Source organism: Oncorhynchus masou, chromosome 6 (assembly GCF_036934945.1).
Source record: "Oncorhynchus masou masou isolate Uvic2021 chromosome 6, UVic_Omas_1.1, whole genome shotgun sequence".
NCBI classification, from domain to species: Eukaryota; Metazoa; Chordata; class Actinopteri; order Salmoniformes; family Salmonidae; genus Oncorhynchus; species Oncorhynchus masou.
Genome location: NC_088217.1, coordinates 1,563,848 through 1,576,882, shown reverse-complemented (window position 1 = coordinate 1,576,882; position 13,035 = coordinate 1,563,848).

Here is a 13,035-nt window from a genome sequence, read left to right as displayed (position 1 = left end):
TATGTTTCTGCGGCCTGTCTGTTTCAGCTAGAGATATATGTTTCTGCGGCCTGTCTGTTTCAGCTAGAGATATATGTTTCCGCGGCCTGTCTGTTTCAGCTAGAGATATATGTTTCCGCGGCCTGTCTGTTTCAGCTAGAGATATATGTTTCTGCGGCCTGTCTGTTTCAGCTAGAGATATATGTTTCCGCGGCCTGTCTGTTTCAGCTAGAGATATATGTTTCTGCGGCCTGTCTGTTTTAGCTAGAGATATATGTTTCTGCGGCCTGTCTGTTTCAGCTAGAGATATATGTTTCTGCGGCCTGTCTGTTTCAGCTAGAGATATGTGTTTCTGCGGCCTGTCTGTTTCAGCTAGAGACATTTGTTTTTTTGCATGGGATGCATCTCACTCAAGGACACTCTTACTGACAGTTGTGGCTGCTTTGTGTGATGTATTGTTGTCTCTACCTTCTTGCCCTTTGTGCTGTTGTCTGTGCCCAATAATGTTTGTCCCATGCTTTGTGCTGTTACCATGTTGTGTTGCTACCATGTTGTTGTTATGTTGTGTTGCTACTATGCTGTGTTGTCGTGTGTTGCTGCCTTGCTATGTTGTTGTCTTAAGTCTATCTGTATGTAGTGTTGTGTCATCTCCCTTGTTGTGATGTGTGCTTTGTTCTATATTTATATTGTATTTATTTTAATCCCTGTTCCTGCAGGAGGCCTTTTACCTTTTGGAAGGCCGTCACTGTAAATAAGAATTTGTTCTTAACTGACTTGCCAAGTTAAATAAAAGTAAAAATATATAAAAATCCACCGCATCAGAGGTGAAAGGTGTCAGAGTTACAGCGGAGTTGGTCAGACTATGAAACATCCTGAAAACCAGTCTTCTTATGAAAACGTCTGCAGCATCAGAAGGCCTGCACACTATTATGACCCTCTATGGAAAAGTGCAACTCACAAGATTTGCTTTAAGGAGGCCCGGTATCCATTTACATAATGAGTAGACGTATAGGTGGAAGTAGTTTAGTAACTAAAAAAAGGGTTAAAGACACTATATATGTGGACACCCTTTCAAACTAATGGATTCGGCTATTTCAGCAGTTACTGACAGGTGTATAAAATCGAGCACAGAGCCATGCAATCTCCATAGACAAACATTGGCAGTAAAATGGCCTTACTGAAAAGCTCAGTGAAATCTTAACGCTACATTATACAATGTCATTCTAGACGATTCTGTGCTTCCAACTTTGTGGCAACAGTTTGGGGAAGGCCCTTTCCTGTCTCAACATGACAACGCCTGACAATCCTCTGTGCACAAAACAAGTTCCATACAGTAATGCTTTGTCGAGATTGACTGGCCTGCACAGAGCCCTGACCTTAACCCCATCGAATACCTTTGGAATGAATTGGAATTCCGACTGCTAGCCAGGCCTAATCGCCCATCATCAGTGCCCGACTTCACTAATGCTCTTGTGGCTGAATGGAAGCAAGTCCCCTCAGAAATGTTCCAACATCTAGTGGAAAGCCTTCCCAGAAGAGCGGAGGCTGTTATAGCAGCAATGTTCCAACATCTAGTGGAAAGCCTTCCCAGAAGAGTGGAGGCTGTTATAGCAGCAATGTTCCAACATCTAGTGGAAAGCCTTCCCAGAAGAGTGGAGGCTGTTATAGCAGCAATGTTCCAACATCTAGTGGAAAGCCTTCCCAGAAGAGTGGAGGCTGTTATAGCAGCAATGTTCCTACATCTAGTGGAAAGCCTTCCCAGAAGAGTGGAGGCTGTTATAGCAGCAATGTTCCAACATCTAGTGGAAAGCCTTCCCAGAAGAGTGGAGGCTGTTATAGCAGCAATGTTCCAACATCTAGTAGAAAGCCTTCCCAGAAGAGTGGAGGCTGTTATAGCAGCAATGTTCCAACATCTAGTGGAAAGCCTTCCCAGAAGAGTAGAGGCTGTTATAGCAGCAAAGGGGGGACCAACAATGACGGCCCGGTAGAGCCCCCCCTCCCCCCCACCAGTCTTAGTCTCTAAAGGAGTATTACAAGTGTAATACAATTTCCACAAAATGAATCCCAGACTGTCGGCCATGTTTAGCAACTTAAAAACTAGCACTTTAAACTAGCATAGGTATCACGCTTGCCACCGCTCGATAGGCAGTTTTAATGTTATCTGACTGAAAGTGTATAATTAAATCAATGGGGGCCACGCGGACGGTAATTAAACCAATATTGCTGTTTAGATACTGTAGCTGGCTGACTAACTTACAATCACAAAGAAATTGCTGACATGGGCAAATCATTAACATTAAGTTGAGACCCGCGAGTGTGTAAGAACATGTTGTAGTGTGTGACATCATGTTGTAGTGTGTAAGAGCATGTTGTAGTGTGTAACAACATGTTGTAGTGTGTAAAAGCATGTTGTAGTGTGTAACAGCATGTTGTAGCGTGGAACTACATGTTGTAGTGTGTCATTGGGACTGTCTGTCTGCGTTTGTGTTCTAATAGGAGCATCCTGTCTTTAAAGCCAACGTCAACACAGAGATGACCCTTCTTTAAAACCCAGTCTCAGGGAGAGGTTAGCGTTAGGGTGAACAGCAGAACAGAGGGGAGGAATGCCCCTAAAGGATCCTCTAGGGGCTGATTTAGATAGAGAGGTTTGAGTTGGGGTGAACAGCAGAACAGAGGGGAGGAATGCCCCTAAAGGATCCTAAAGGGCCTGATTTAGATAGAGAGGTTTGAGTTGGGGTGAACAGCAGAACAGAGGGGAGGAATGCCCCTAAAGGATCCTAAAGGGCCTGATTTGGATAGAGAGGTTTGAGTTGGGGTGAACAGCAGAACAGAGGGGAGGAATGCCCCTAAAGGATCCTAAAGGGCCTGATTTAGATAGAGAGGTTTGAGTTGGGGTGAACAGCAGAACAGAGGGGAGGAATGCCCCTAAAGGATCCTAAAGGGCCTGATTTAGATAGAGAGGTTTGAGTTGGGGTGAACAGCAGAACAGAGGGGAGGAATGCCCCTAAAGGATCCTAAAGGGCCTGATTTAGATAGAGAGGTTTGAGTTGGGGTGAACAGCAGAACAGAGGGAGGAATGCCCCTAAAGGATCCTAAAGGGCCTGATTTGGATAGAGAGGTTTGAGTTGGGGTGAACAGCAGAACAGAGGGGAGGAATGCCCCTAAAGGATCCTAAAGGGCCTGATTTAGATAGAGAGGTTTGAGTTGGGGTGAACAGCAGAACAGAGGGGAGGAATGCCCCTAAAGGATCCTAAAGGGCCTGATTTAGATAGAGAGGTTTGAGTTGGGGTGAACAGCAGAACAGAGGGGAGGAATGCCCCTAAAGGATCCTAAAGGGCCTGATTTAGATAGAGAGGTTTGAGTTGGGGTGAACAGCAGAACAGAGGGGAGGAATGCCCCTAAAGGATCCTAAAGGCCTGATTTAGATAGAGAGGTTTGAGTTGGGGTGAACAGCAGAACAGAGGGGAGGAATGCTCCTAAAGGATCCTAAAGGGGCTGATTTAGATAGATAGGTTTGAGTTGGGGTGAACAGCAGAACAGAGGGGAGGAATGCCCCTAAAGGATCCTAAAGGGCCTGATTTAGATAGAGAGGTTTGAGTTGGGGTGAACAGCAGAACAGAGGGGAGGAATGCTCCTAAAGGATCCTAAAGGGGCTGATTTAGATAGATAGGTTTGAGTTGGGGTGAACAGCAGAACAGAGGGGAGGAATGCCCCTAAAGGATCCTAAAGGCCTGATTTAGATAGAGAGGTTTGAGTTGGGGTGAACAGCAGAACAGAGGGGAGGAATGCCCCTAAAGGATCCTAAAGGCCTGATTTAGATAGAGAGGTTTGAGTTGGGGTGAACAGCAGAACAGAGGGGAGGAATGCCCCTAAAGGATCCTAAAGGGCCTGATTTAGATAGAGAGGTTTGAGTTGGGGTGAACAGCAGAACAGAGGGGAGGAATGCTCCTAAAGGATCCTAAAGGGCCTGATTTAGATAGAGAGGTTTGAGTTGGGGTGAACAGCAGAACAGAGGGTAGAGGAGGACCAGGGCCAGCGTGTTGCAGTCCAGGCTGACAGGCCTGTTGAATGGGAGACTGTGTCACGATGCAGATTCATCTCTCCTTGCAAGTCCACAATCTGAAAATGATGTCTCTTTCAGTCCTGGTCTGAATGTGGGGGACCCAACATGCACACGTTTATACCTTGTTCCAACATGGGTACTTTGTCCTGATCTTGTCTACTTTCTGATTGTGCCCAGTTTCAGACAGGTGTGGACTATCAAAAGAGTCATTGTGACCACCTCTGGACGTAGTCAGACATGCATTGTCTCTGGATATTTTACGTGTAGACAGATCTGTCCAGAGAAACCTTTTAAATCATCATTATTTCGCCCTAAAATCATTTACATCAGTGTGGAACTTACAATAAATAAACAAATGTTATTTTGAATGAATATCTGTGTACTAATTTGCATAAAGGTCACAATCTGGTCACAATGTATAGACATTAAAGACATTATGTGTATAGAATATTTAGTATATCTGTAGAATACGTAGGATACAATAGTATCTGTACAGTAAAAGTTGAGTAGGATGGCCTAAGGGCAGCAGCCTCTAAGGTGCAGGGTTGAATACCCGGGTGGTAGCCAGCTAGTGACAGTTCAGGGCAGCGTACTGTGTCGAGGCTGGCTAGTGATGGCTATTTAACAGTCTGATAGCCTTGAGATAGAAGCTGTTTTTCAGTCTCTTGGTCCCAGCTTTGATGCATCTGTACTGACCTCGCCTTCTGGATGATAGCGGTGTGAACAGGTCGTGGCTCGGGTGACTGAGTTCCTTGACGATCTTCTTGGCCTTCCTTTGACACTGGGTGCTGTTGATGTCTTGAAGGGCAGGCAGTGTGCTCCCGGTGATGCGTTGGGCAGACCGCACCACCCTCTGGAGGGCCCCGTGGTTGTGGACGGTGCAGTTGCCGTAGCCCGCAGGAGGTTCTCAATGGTGCATCTGTAGATGTCCGTGTGGGTCTTGGGGACAAGCCGAATTTCTTCAGCCTCCTGATGTTGAAAAGGTGCTGTCGAGCCTTCTTCACCACACTGTCTGTGTAAAGTGACCATTTCAGGTCAGTGATGTGCACACCGATGAACTTTAAACTTTTGACCCTCTCCACAACCCAATCCCCATCGATGTGGTTTGAGTCATGTCTCTCTGCTGTCTCCTGTTTGGATAATAAATATGGCACCGACAGAGATGGTCGCCTCGCTTCAGGTCCTTAGAAAACTATGCAGTTATTTGTTTTTTTAATGTATTATGTCTTACATTGTTAGCCCAGAAAATCTCAAGTGTTATTACATACAGCCGGGAAGAACTATTGGATGTAAAAGCAATGTCAACTTACCAACATTACGACCAGGAATACATATTTTTTGAAGTGGAACCTTCGTTCGGGCCTCCAACCTGGACATGGGATCTTATCCCAGAGGCCGACCCAAAACAACGCGGTCGCCGCAGGAGAGGCAGAGCGGCCAACTGGTCAGACTCAGAAGGCGAGCACCCCATCCACTGCTCCCGAGCATATTACTCTCCAATGTCCAATCTCTAGACAACAAGGTGGATGAAATTAGGGCACGAGTTGCCTTCCAGAGAGACATCATTTACATTTACATTTAAGTCATTTAGCAGACGCTCTTATCCAGAGCGACTTACATCAGAGGTTGTAACATTCTCTGTTTCACGGAAACATGGCTCACTCGGGAAATGTTGTCAGAGACGGTACAGCCACCCAGTTTCTTCATGCATCGTGCCGACGGAAAAACAAACATCTCTCTGGTAAGAAGAAGGGCGGGGGTGTATGCCTTATGACTAACGATTCATGGTGTAAAGGAACACCCCCTGAAATGAACAAAAATGAATAGGATCTTATTGGCACCGTATGAAACATATACACGATGTACCATACCACTCAAATGGACGTCGTTTCATTCAAAACTGATTGCAAATGCCATATGGCAAATGCCAAGTGTCACACAGCAAAAATCCAATAGATGGCGAGTGCGCTCCACTGTAAATTTTCTTATTGCAAATGTAACACAAGTCAAAACCCAAAAGTAACATTTCAAAAAAAATTCAAAAAACGTATCACACCCTTAAAAAAGTGATTCCTGGACCGTTTTCGAAATTCTTTAGATTTTTTTTGTCAATTGCACATGTATAAGAACTATATAAACATACTTTTGTCATATTTTATTGGCATAATTCTTTTAATTGTCCATGAGGCATATGTTTTGTCCATTTGCAATATGATTTCATAGGAAGTCAAAAGTCAAAGTCAAAAGTCAGTGAACCATTGCCAAATGCCAGAAGAAATGTAAGAATGCAATATGAAAGTATTGAATGTGCCAAATCAGGATGTTTTGTCCATTTGCAATATTATATCATAGGAAGTCAAAAGTTGAAGTCAAAAGTCACTATAATTTTTTTGTTGTTGCCAAATGCCATAAGATAGGGGGGGGCTCCATACCCAACTGTAGACCCCTTGCTCCCCCATAAAGGCATTAAAAACAATTTTAAAAATGTTCTCCTGGTAACCCATTCCAATGCCCAGACGCACGGCTGTCCATTTGCAATATGTTTCAATGGGAATTTACCATCACAAATTTGACATGCTCAAAAATACTGCAGGAATGCGAAATTGACTGGCCCGATGAACTCGGGATGGCCGGGCAGTGATTCTGGTTCCTCTCCATCACTCGTTGGTGTTGATTTCAGTCTGTCATTTTGGAGATGGTTCATCACTGTTGAAACATATTGCAAATGTACAAAAGTCATCCAGCAAGTCAGCGCCCGTCAGTCAATTAGATATTATTTTGGCACCAAACTGATACCATCTGACACCAATCCCAATTTTTCCAACTTGTTATTAAGAAGCCAACTATCACATATTTCAGAGCAGACCCATAATTCACAGCACCTTCAGATTATACAGTAATAAAAATGTAAAACATGTAGTTATATTCTAGCTGCGGGTCCAGCTCTGACATTATGTGTAGGCCTATGTGAGGCGACCCCGAATCCGAGTTTCGGCTCGATAGGTCATTCAGTGCCCGAGCAACGACCTTAATTGGTGCTGAAAATCCACCTTTTCCAGGCGTTGCTAGTTTCAATGCACCTAGTCTTGCGACTCTGGGACATTTCTAAATGTTGTCATTTACATGATGTCAAAATGAATTGACGTTATTGCAAATTTATGAGGCTGTTTCTCGGCCTGAGAACCTTCTAGAGCCACATAACTCACCACGCACTATCGACTTGCGCTCTAGAATAGGTCTCTATTTTGGTTTGGTCAGGATGTAATTTGGGTGGGCATTCTATGTTCCTTTTTCTATGTTTTGTGTTTCTTTGTTTTGGCCGGGTATGGTTCTCAATCAGGGACAGCTGACTATCGTTGTCTCTGATTGGGAACCATACTTAGGTAGCTTTTCCCCACCTATGCTTGGTGGGTAGTTATTTTCTGTTTTGTGTTTCTGCACCTGACAGGACTGTTTGGGTTTAGTTTATTCTCTTTGTTATTTTGTTCCATTGTTCAGTTCAGTAAAAGTCATAAACCCTTACCACGCTGCGCTTTGGTCCGATTCTTTCTCTTCAGACAACGACTCCCGTTACAGCTCTTGGTTCTTTATCAGTTTGAACAAAGGTAACTATTGCAGGCTTTGTGTGTCTCTAATCATAACCGCCATCGATGAAAAACAGTACTGTGCAGCCGTCTTCATCGACTGGGCCTTTTGTCCTAACCTCTGGCAGTCTCTATGGAGGTGCCAAAGTGTTCAATTCTCGGGGTGACTCTCTTCTCTGTATATATCAATGATGTTGCTCTTGCTATTGGTGATTCTCTGATCCACCTCTATGCAGATACTGTATACATCTGGCCCCATTGGACACTGTGTTAACAAACCTCCAAACAAGTTTCAATGCCAAACAACACTCCTTCCGTGGCCTCCAACTGCTTTTAAAGCAGTAAAACTAAATGCATGCACTTCAACCGATTGATGCCCGCACCCTCCCGCCCGACTAGTATCTCTACTCTGGATGGTTCTGACCTAGAATATGTGGATAACTACAAATACGTAGGTGTCTAGTTAGACTGTAAACTCTCCTTCACACAGGAAGCGGCGCAGGTCCTAATCCAGGCACTTGTCATCTCCCGTCTGGATTACTGCAACTCGCTGTTGGCTGGGCTCCCTGCCTGTGCCATTAAACCCCTACAACTCATCCAGAACGCCGCAGCCCGTCTGGTGTTCAACCTTCCCAAGTTCTCTCACGTCACCCCGCTCCTCCGCTCTCTCCACTGGCTTCCAGTTGAAGCTCGCATCCGCTACAAGACCATGGTGCTTGCCTACGGAGCTGTGAGGGGAACGGCACCGCAGTACCTCCAGGCTCTGATCAGGCCCTACACCCAAACAAGGGCACTGTGTTCATCCACCTCTGGCCTGCTCGCCTCCCTACCACTGAGGAAGTACAGTTCCCGCTCAGCCCAGTCAAAACTGTTCGCTGCTCTGGCCCCCCAATGGTGGAACAAACTCCCTCACGACGCCAGGACAGCGGAGTCAATCACCTCCTTCCGGAGACTCCTGAAACCCCACCTCTTTAAGGAATACCTAGGATAGGATAAAGTAATCCTTCTCACCCCCCTTAAATGATTTAGATGCACTATTGTAAAGTGGCTGTTCCACTGGATGTCATAAGGTGAATTCACCAATTTGTAAGTCGCTCTTGATAAGAGCGTCTGCCAAATGACTTAAATGTAATGTAAATGTCCTTCCAGACTCACATTAAGCATCTCCAATCCAAAATTAAATCTAGAATCAGCTTCCTATTTTGCAACAATGCCTCCTTCACTCATGCTGCCAAACATACCCACGTAAAACTGTCTGTCCTACAGATCCTTGACTTCGGCGATGTATTTTTACAAGGCAGCCCCCAACACTCTACTCAGCAAACTGGATGTAGTCTATCACAGTGCCATCCACTTTGTCACCAAAGCCCCATATACCACCTACCACTGTGACCTGTATGCTCTCGTTGGCTGGCCCTCACTATATATTCGTTGCCAAACCCACTGGCTCCAGGTCATCTATAAGTCTTTGCTAGTTAAAGTCCCACCTTATCTCAGCTCACTGGTCACCATAGCAACACCCACCCATAGCACGCACTCCAGCAGGTATATTTCACTGGTCATCCCCAAAGCCAACACTTACTTTGGTTGGCCACCTTTCCTTCCAGTTCTCTGCTGCCAATGACTGGAACGTATTGCAAAAATCTCTGAAGCTGGAGTCTTATGTCTCCCTCAGTAACTTTAAGCATCAGCTGTCAGAGCAGCTTACCGATCACTGCACCTGTACACAGCCGATCTGTAAATAGCACACCCAAATTCCTCATCCCCATAGTGTTATCCTCTTGCTCTTTTGCACCCCAATATCTCTACTTGCACATCATCTGCAAATCTATCATTCCAATGTTAATGCTAAATTGTAATTATTTCGCCTCTATGGCCTATTTATTGCCTTACCTCCATAATGTAACTACATTTGCACACACTGTAAATAGATTTTTCTATTGTGTTATTGACTGAATGCTTGTTTATGTGTAACTCTGTGTTGTTGTTTTTGTTGCACTGCTTTGCTTTATCTTGGCCAGGTCACAGTTGTACATGAGAACTGGTTAAGTAAAATTGAAAATAAAATGTACAATTTTTTTCTCACGAATATCTTACCGAAGGTGACTCCCCTTCTTGTTCGGGTGGCGCTCGGCGGTCGTCGTCGCCGGTCTACTAGCTATCACCGATCCGTTGTTCTGTGTTCCTTTGGTTTTGTCTGATTGGTATCACCTGTTTCTTGTTTGGTTGTTAGGGTAGGGTTATATATAGTTTGTTCAGCCCGCTTCTGTTTCGTGTGGGCTTGTTTGTCTGTTCTATGTTTGAGTGTATTTTGTTTGTATTTTGGGTTTCGCGCTGTCCGTTAATATATCTGATAATTTGTTTTCCTACTTTTGTTCATGTTATTTTTCCTGGACATTAAAGCGTGTTTTTTCCCACATCTTTTGCTCTCTGCACCTGACTCCACACCTCCTCACTCATTTGCCGTAACAAATGTAAAATATTTGCCTGCTCAAATATCTGGTGATCTATCTTCTGCCGATCTCATGTCCAAAAGTTATTTTCGGCTAATAGATAATAATACAAGAAAGGTTCTGAGCAAATAATGTCTGAAATAACACAACAACATCAATGTGTCTGTTGACGCCATCTTGTTGTCAGGGAAACATGAGAAACAGCTTGATTTTCTAGTGACATGGAGCTGACGGTTCCATGGTGCCACTGTCCATGTTGCGTTGGCCATATACACTGTGGACAGACTGAGGGGAGAGTTATATTGGGGAGAGAGATATACTGGGGACAGACTGAGGGGAGAGTTGTATTGGGGAGAGAGATATACTGTGGACAGACTGAGGGGAGAGTTATATTGGGGAGAGAGATATACTGGGGACAGACTGAGGGGAGAGTTATACTGGGGAGAGAGATATACTGTGGACAGACTGAGGGGAGAGTTATATTGGGGAGAGAGATATACTGTGGACAGACTGAGGGGAGAGTTATATTGGGGAGAGAGATATACTGTGGACAGACTGAGGGAAGAGTTATACTGGGGAGAGAGATATACTGTGGACAGACTGAGGGGAGAGTTGTATTGGGGAGAGAGATATACTGTGGACAGACTGAGGGGAGAGTTGTATTGGGGAGAGAGATATACTGTGGACAGACTGAGGGGAGAGTTGTACTGGGGAGAGAGATATACTGTGGACAGACTGAGGGGAGAGTTGTATTGGGGAGAGAGATATACTGGGGAGAGAGATATACTGTGGACAGACTGAGGGGAGAGTTGTACTGGGGAGAGAGATATACTGGGGAGAGAGATATACTGTGGACAGACTGAGGGGAGAGTTGTACTGGGGAGAGAGATATACTGGGGAGAGAGATATACTGTGGACAGACTGAGGGGAGAGTTATACTGGGGAGAGAGATATACTGTGGACAGACAGAGGGGAGAGTTATACTGGGGAGAGAGTTATACTGGGGAGAGATATACTGTGGACAGACTGAGGGGAGAGTTATACTGGGGAGAGAGATATACTGTGGACAGACTGAGGGGAGAGTTGTACTGTGGACAGACTGAGGGGAGAGTTATATTGGGGAGAGAGATATACTGTGGACAGACTGAGGGGAGAGTTGTATTGGGGAGAGAGATATACTGTGGACAGACTGAGGGGAGAGTTGTATTGGGGAGAGAGATATACTGTGGACAGACTGAGGGGAGAGTTGTACTGGGGAGAGAGATATACTGTGGACAGACTGAGGGGAGAGTTGTATTGGGGAGAGAGATATACTGTGGACAGACTGAGGGGAGAGTTATATTGGGGAGAGAGATACTGTGGACAGACTGAGGGGAGAGTTATATTGGGGAGAGAGATATACTGTGGACAGACTGAGGGGAGAGTTATACTGGGGAGAGAGATATACTGTGGACAGACTGAGGGGAGAGAGATATACTGTGGACAGACTGAGGGGAGAGAGATATACTGTGGACAGACTGAGGGGAGAGTTATATTGGGGAGAGATATATACTGTGGACAGACTGAGGGGAGAGTTATATTGGGGAGAGAGATATACTGTGGACAGACTGAGGGGAGAGAGATATACTGTGGACAGACTGAGGGGAGAGTTATATTGGGGAGAGAGATATACTGTGGACAGACTGAGGGGAGAGTTATATTGGGGAGAGATATATACTGTGGACAGACTGAGGGGAGAGTTATATTGGGGAGAGAGATATACTGTGGACAGACTGAGGGGAGAGTTATATTGGGGAGAGAGATATACTGTGGACAGGCTGAGGGGAGAGTTATATTGGGGAGAGAGATATACTGTGGACAGACTGAGGGGAGAGAGATATACTGTGGACAGACTGAGGGGAGAGTTATATTGGGGAGAGAGATACTGTGGACAGACTGAGGGGAGAGTTATATTGGGGAGAGAGATATACTGTGGACAGACTGAGGGGAGAGTTATATTGGGGAGAGAGATATACTGTGGACAGACTGAGGGGAGAGTTATACTGGGGAGAGAGATATACTGTGGACAGACTGAGGGGAGAGTTATATTGGGGAGAGAGATATACTGTGGACAGACTGAGGGGAGAGTTATACTGGGGAGAGAGATATACTGTGGACAGACTGAGGGGAGAGTTATATTGGGGAGTGAGATACACTGTGGACAGACTGAGGGGGGAGTTATACTGGGGAGTGAGATACACTGTGGACAGACTGAGGGGAGAGTTATATTGGGGAGAGAGATATACTGTGGACAGACTGAGTGGAGAGTTATATTGGGGAGAGAGATATACTGTGGACAGACTGAGGGGAGAGTTATATTGGGGAGAGAGATATACTGTGGACAGACTGAGGGGAGAGAGATATACTGTGGACAGACTGAGGGGAGAGTTATACTGGGGAGTGAGATACACTGTGGACAGACTGAGGGGGGAGTTATACTGGGGAGAGTTATATTGGGGAGAGAGATACTGTGGACAGACTGAGGGGAGAGTTGTATTGGGGAGTGAGATATACTGTGGACAGACTGAGGGGAGAGTTATACTGGGGAGAGATATACTGTGGACAGACTGAGGGGAGAGAGATATACTGTGGACAGACTGAGGGGAGAGATATATTGGGGAGAGAGATATACTGTGGACAGACTGAGGGAAGAGTTATATTGGGGAGAGAGATATACTGTGGACAGACTGAGGGGAGAGTTATACTGGGGAGTGAGATACACTGTGGACAGACTGAGGGAAGAGTTATATTGGGGAGAGAGATATACTGTGGACAGACTGAGGGGAGAGTTATACTGGGGAGTGAGATACACTGTGGACAGACTGAGGGGGGAGTTATACTGGGGAGAGTTATATTGGGGAGAGAGATACTGTGGACAGACTGAGGGGAGAGTTGTATTGGGGAGTGAGATATACTG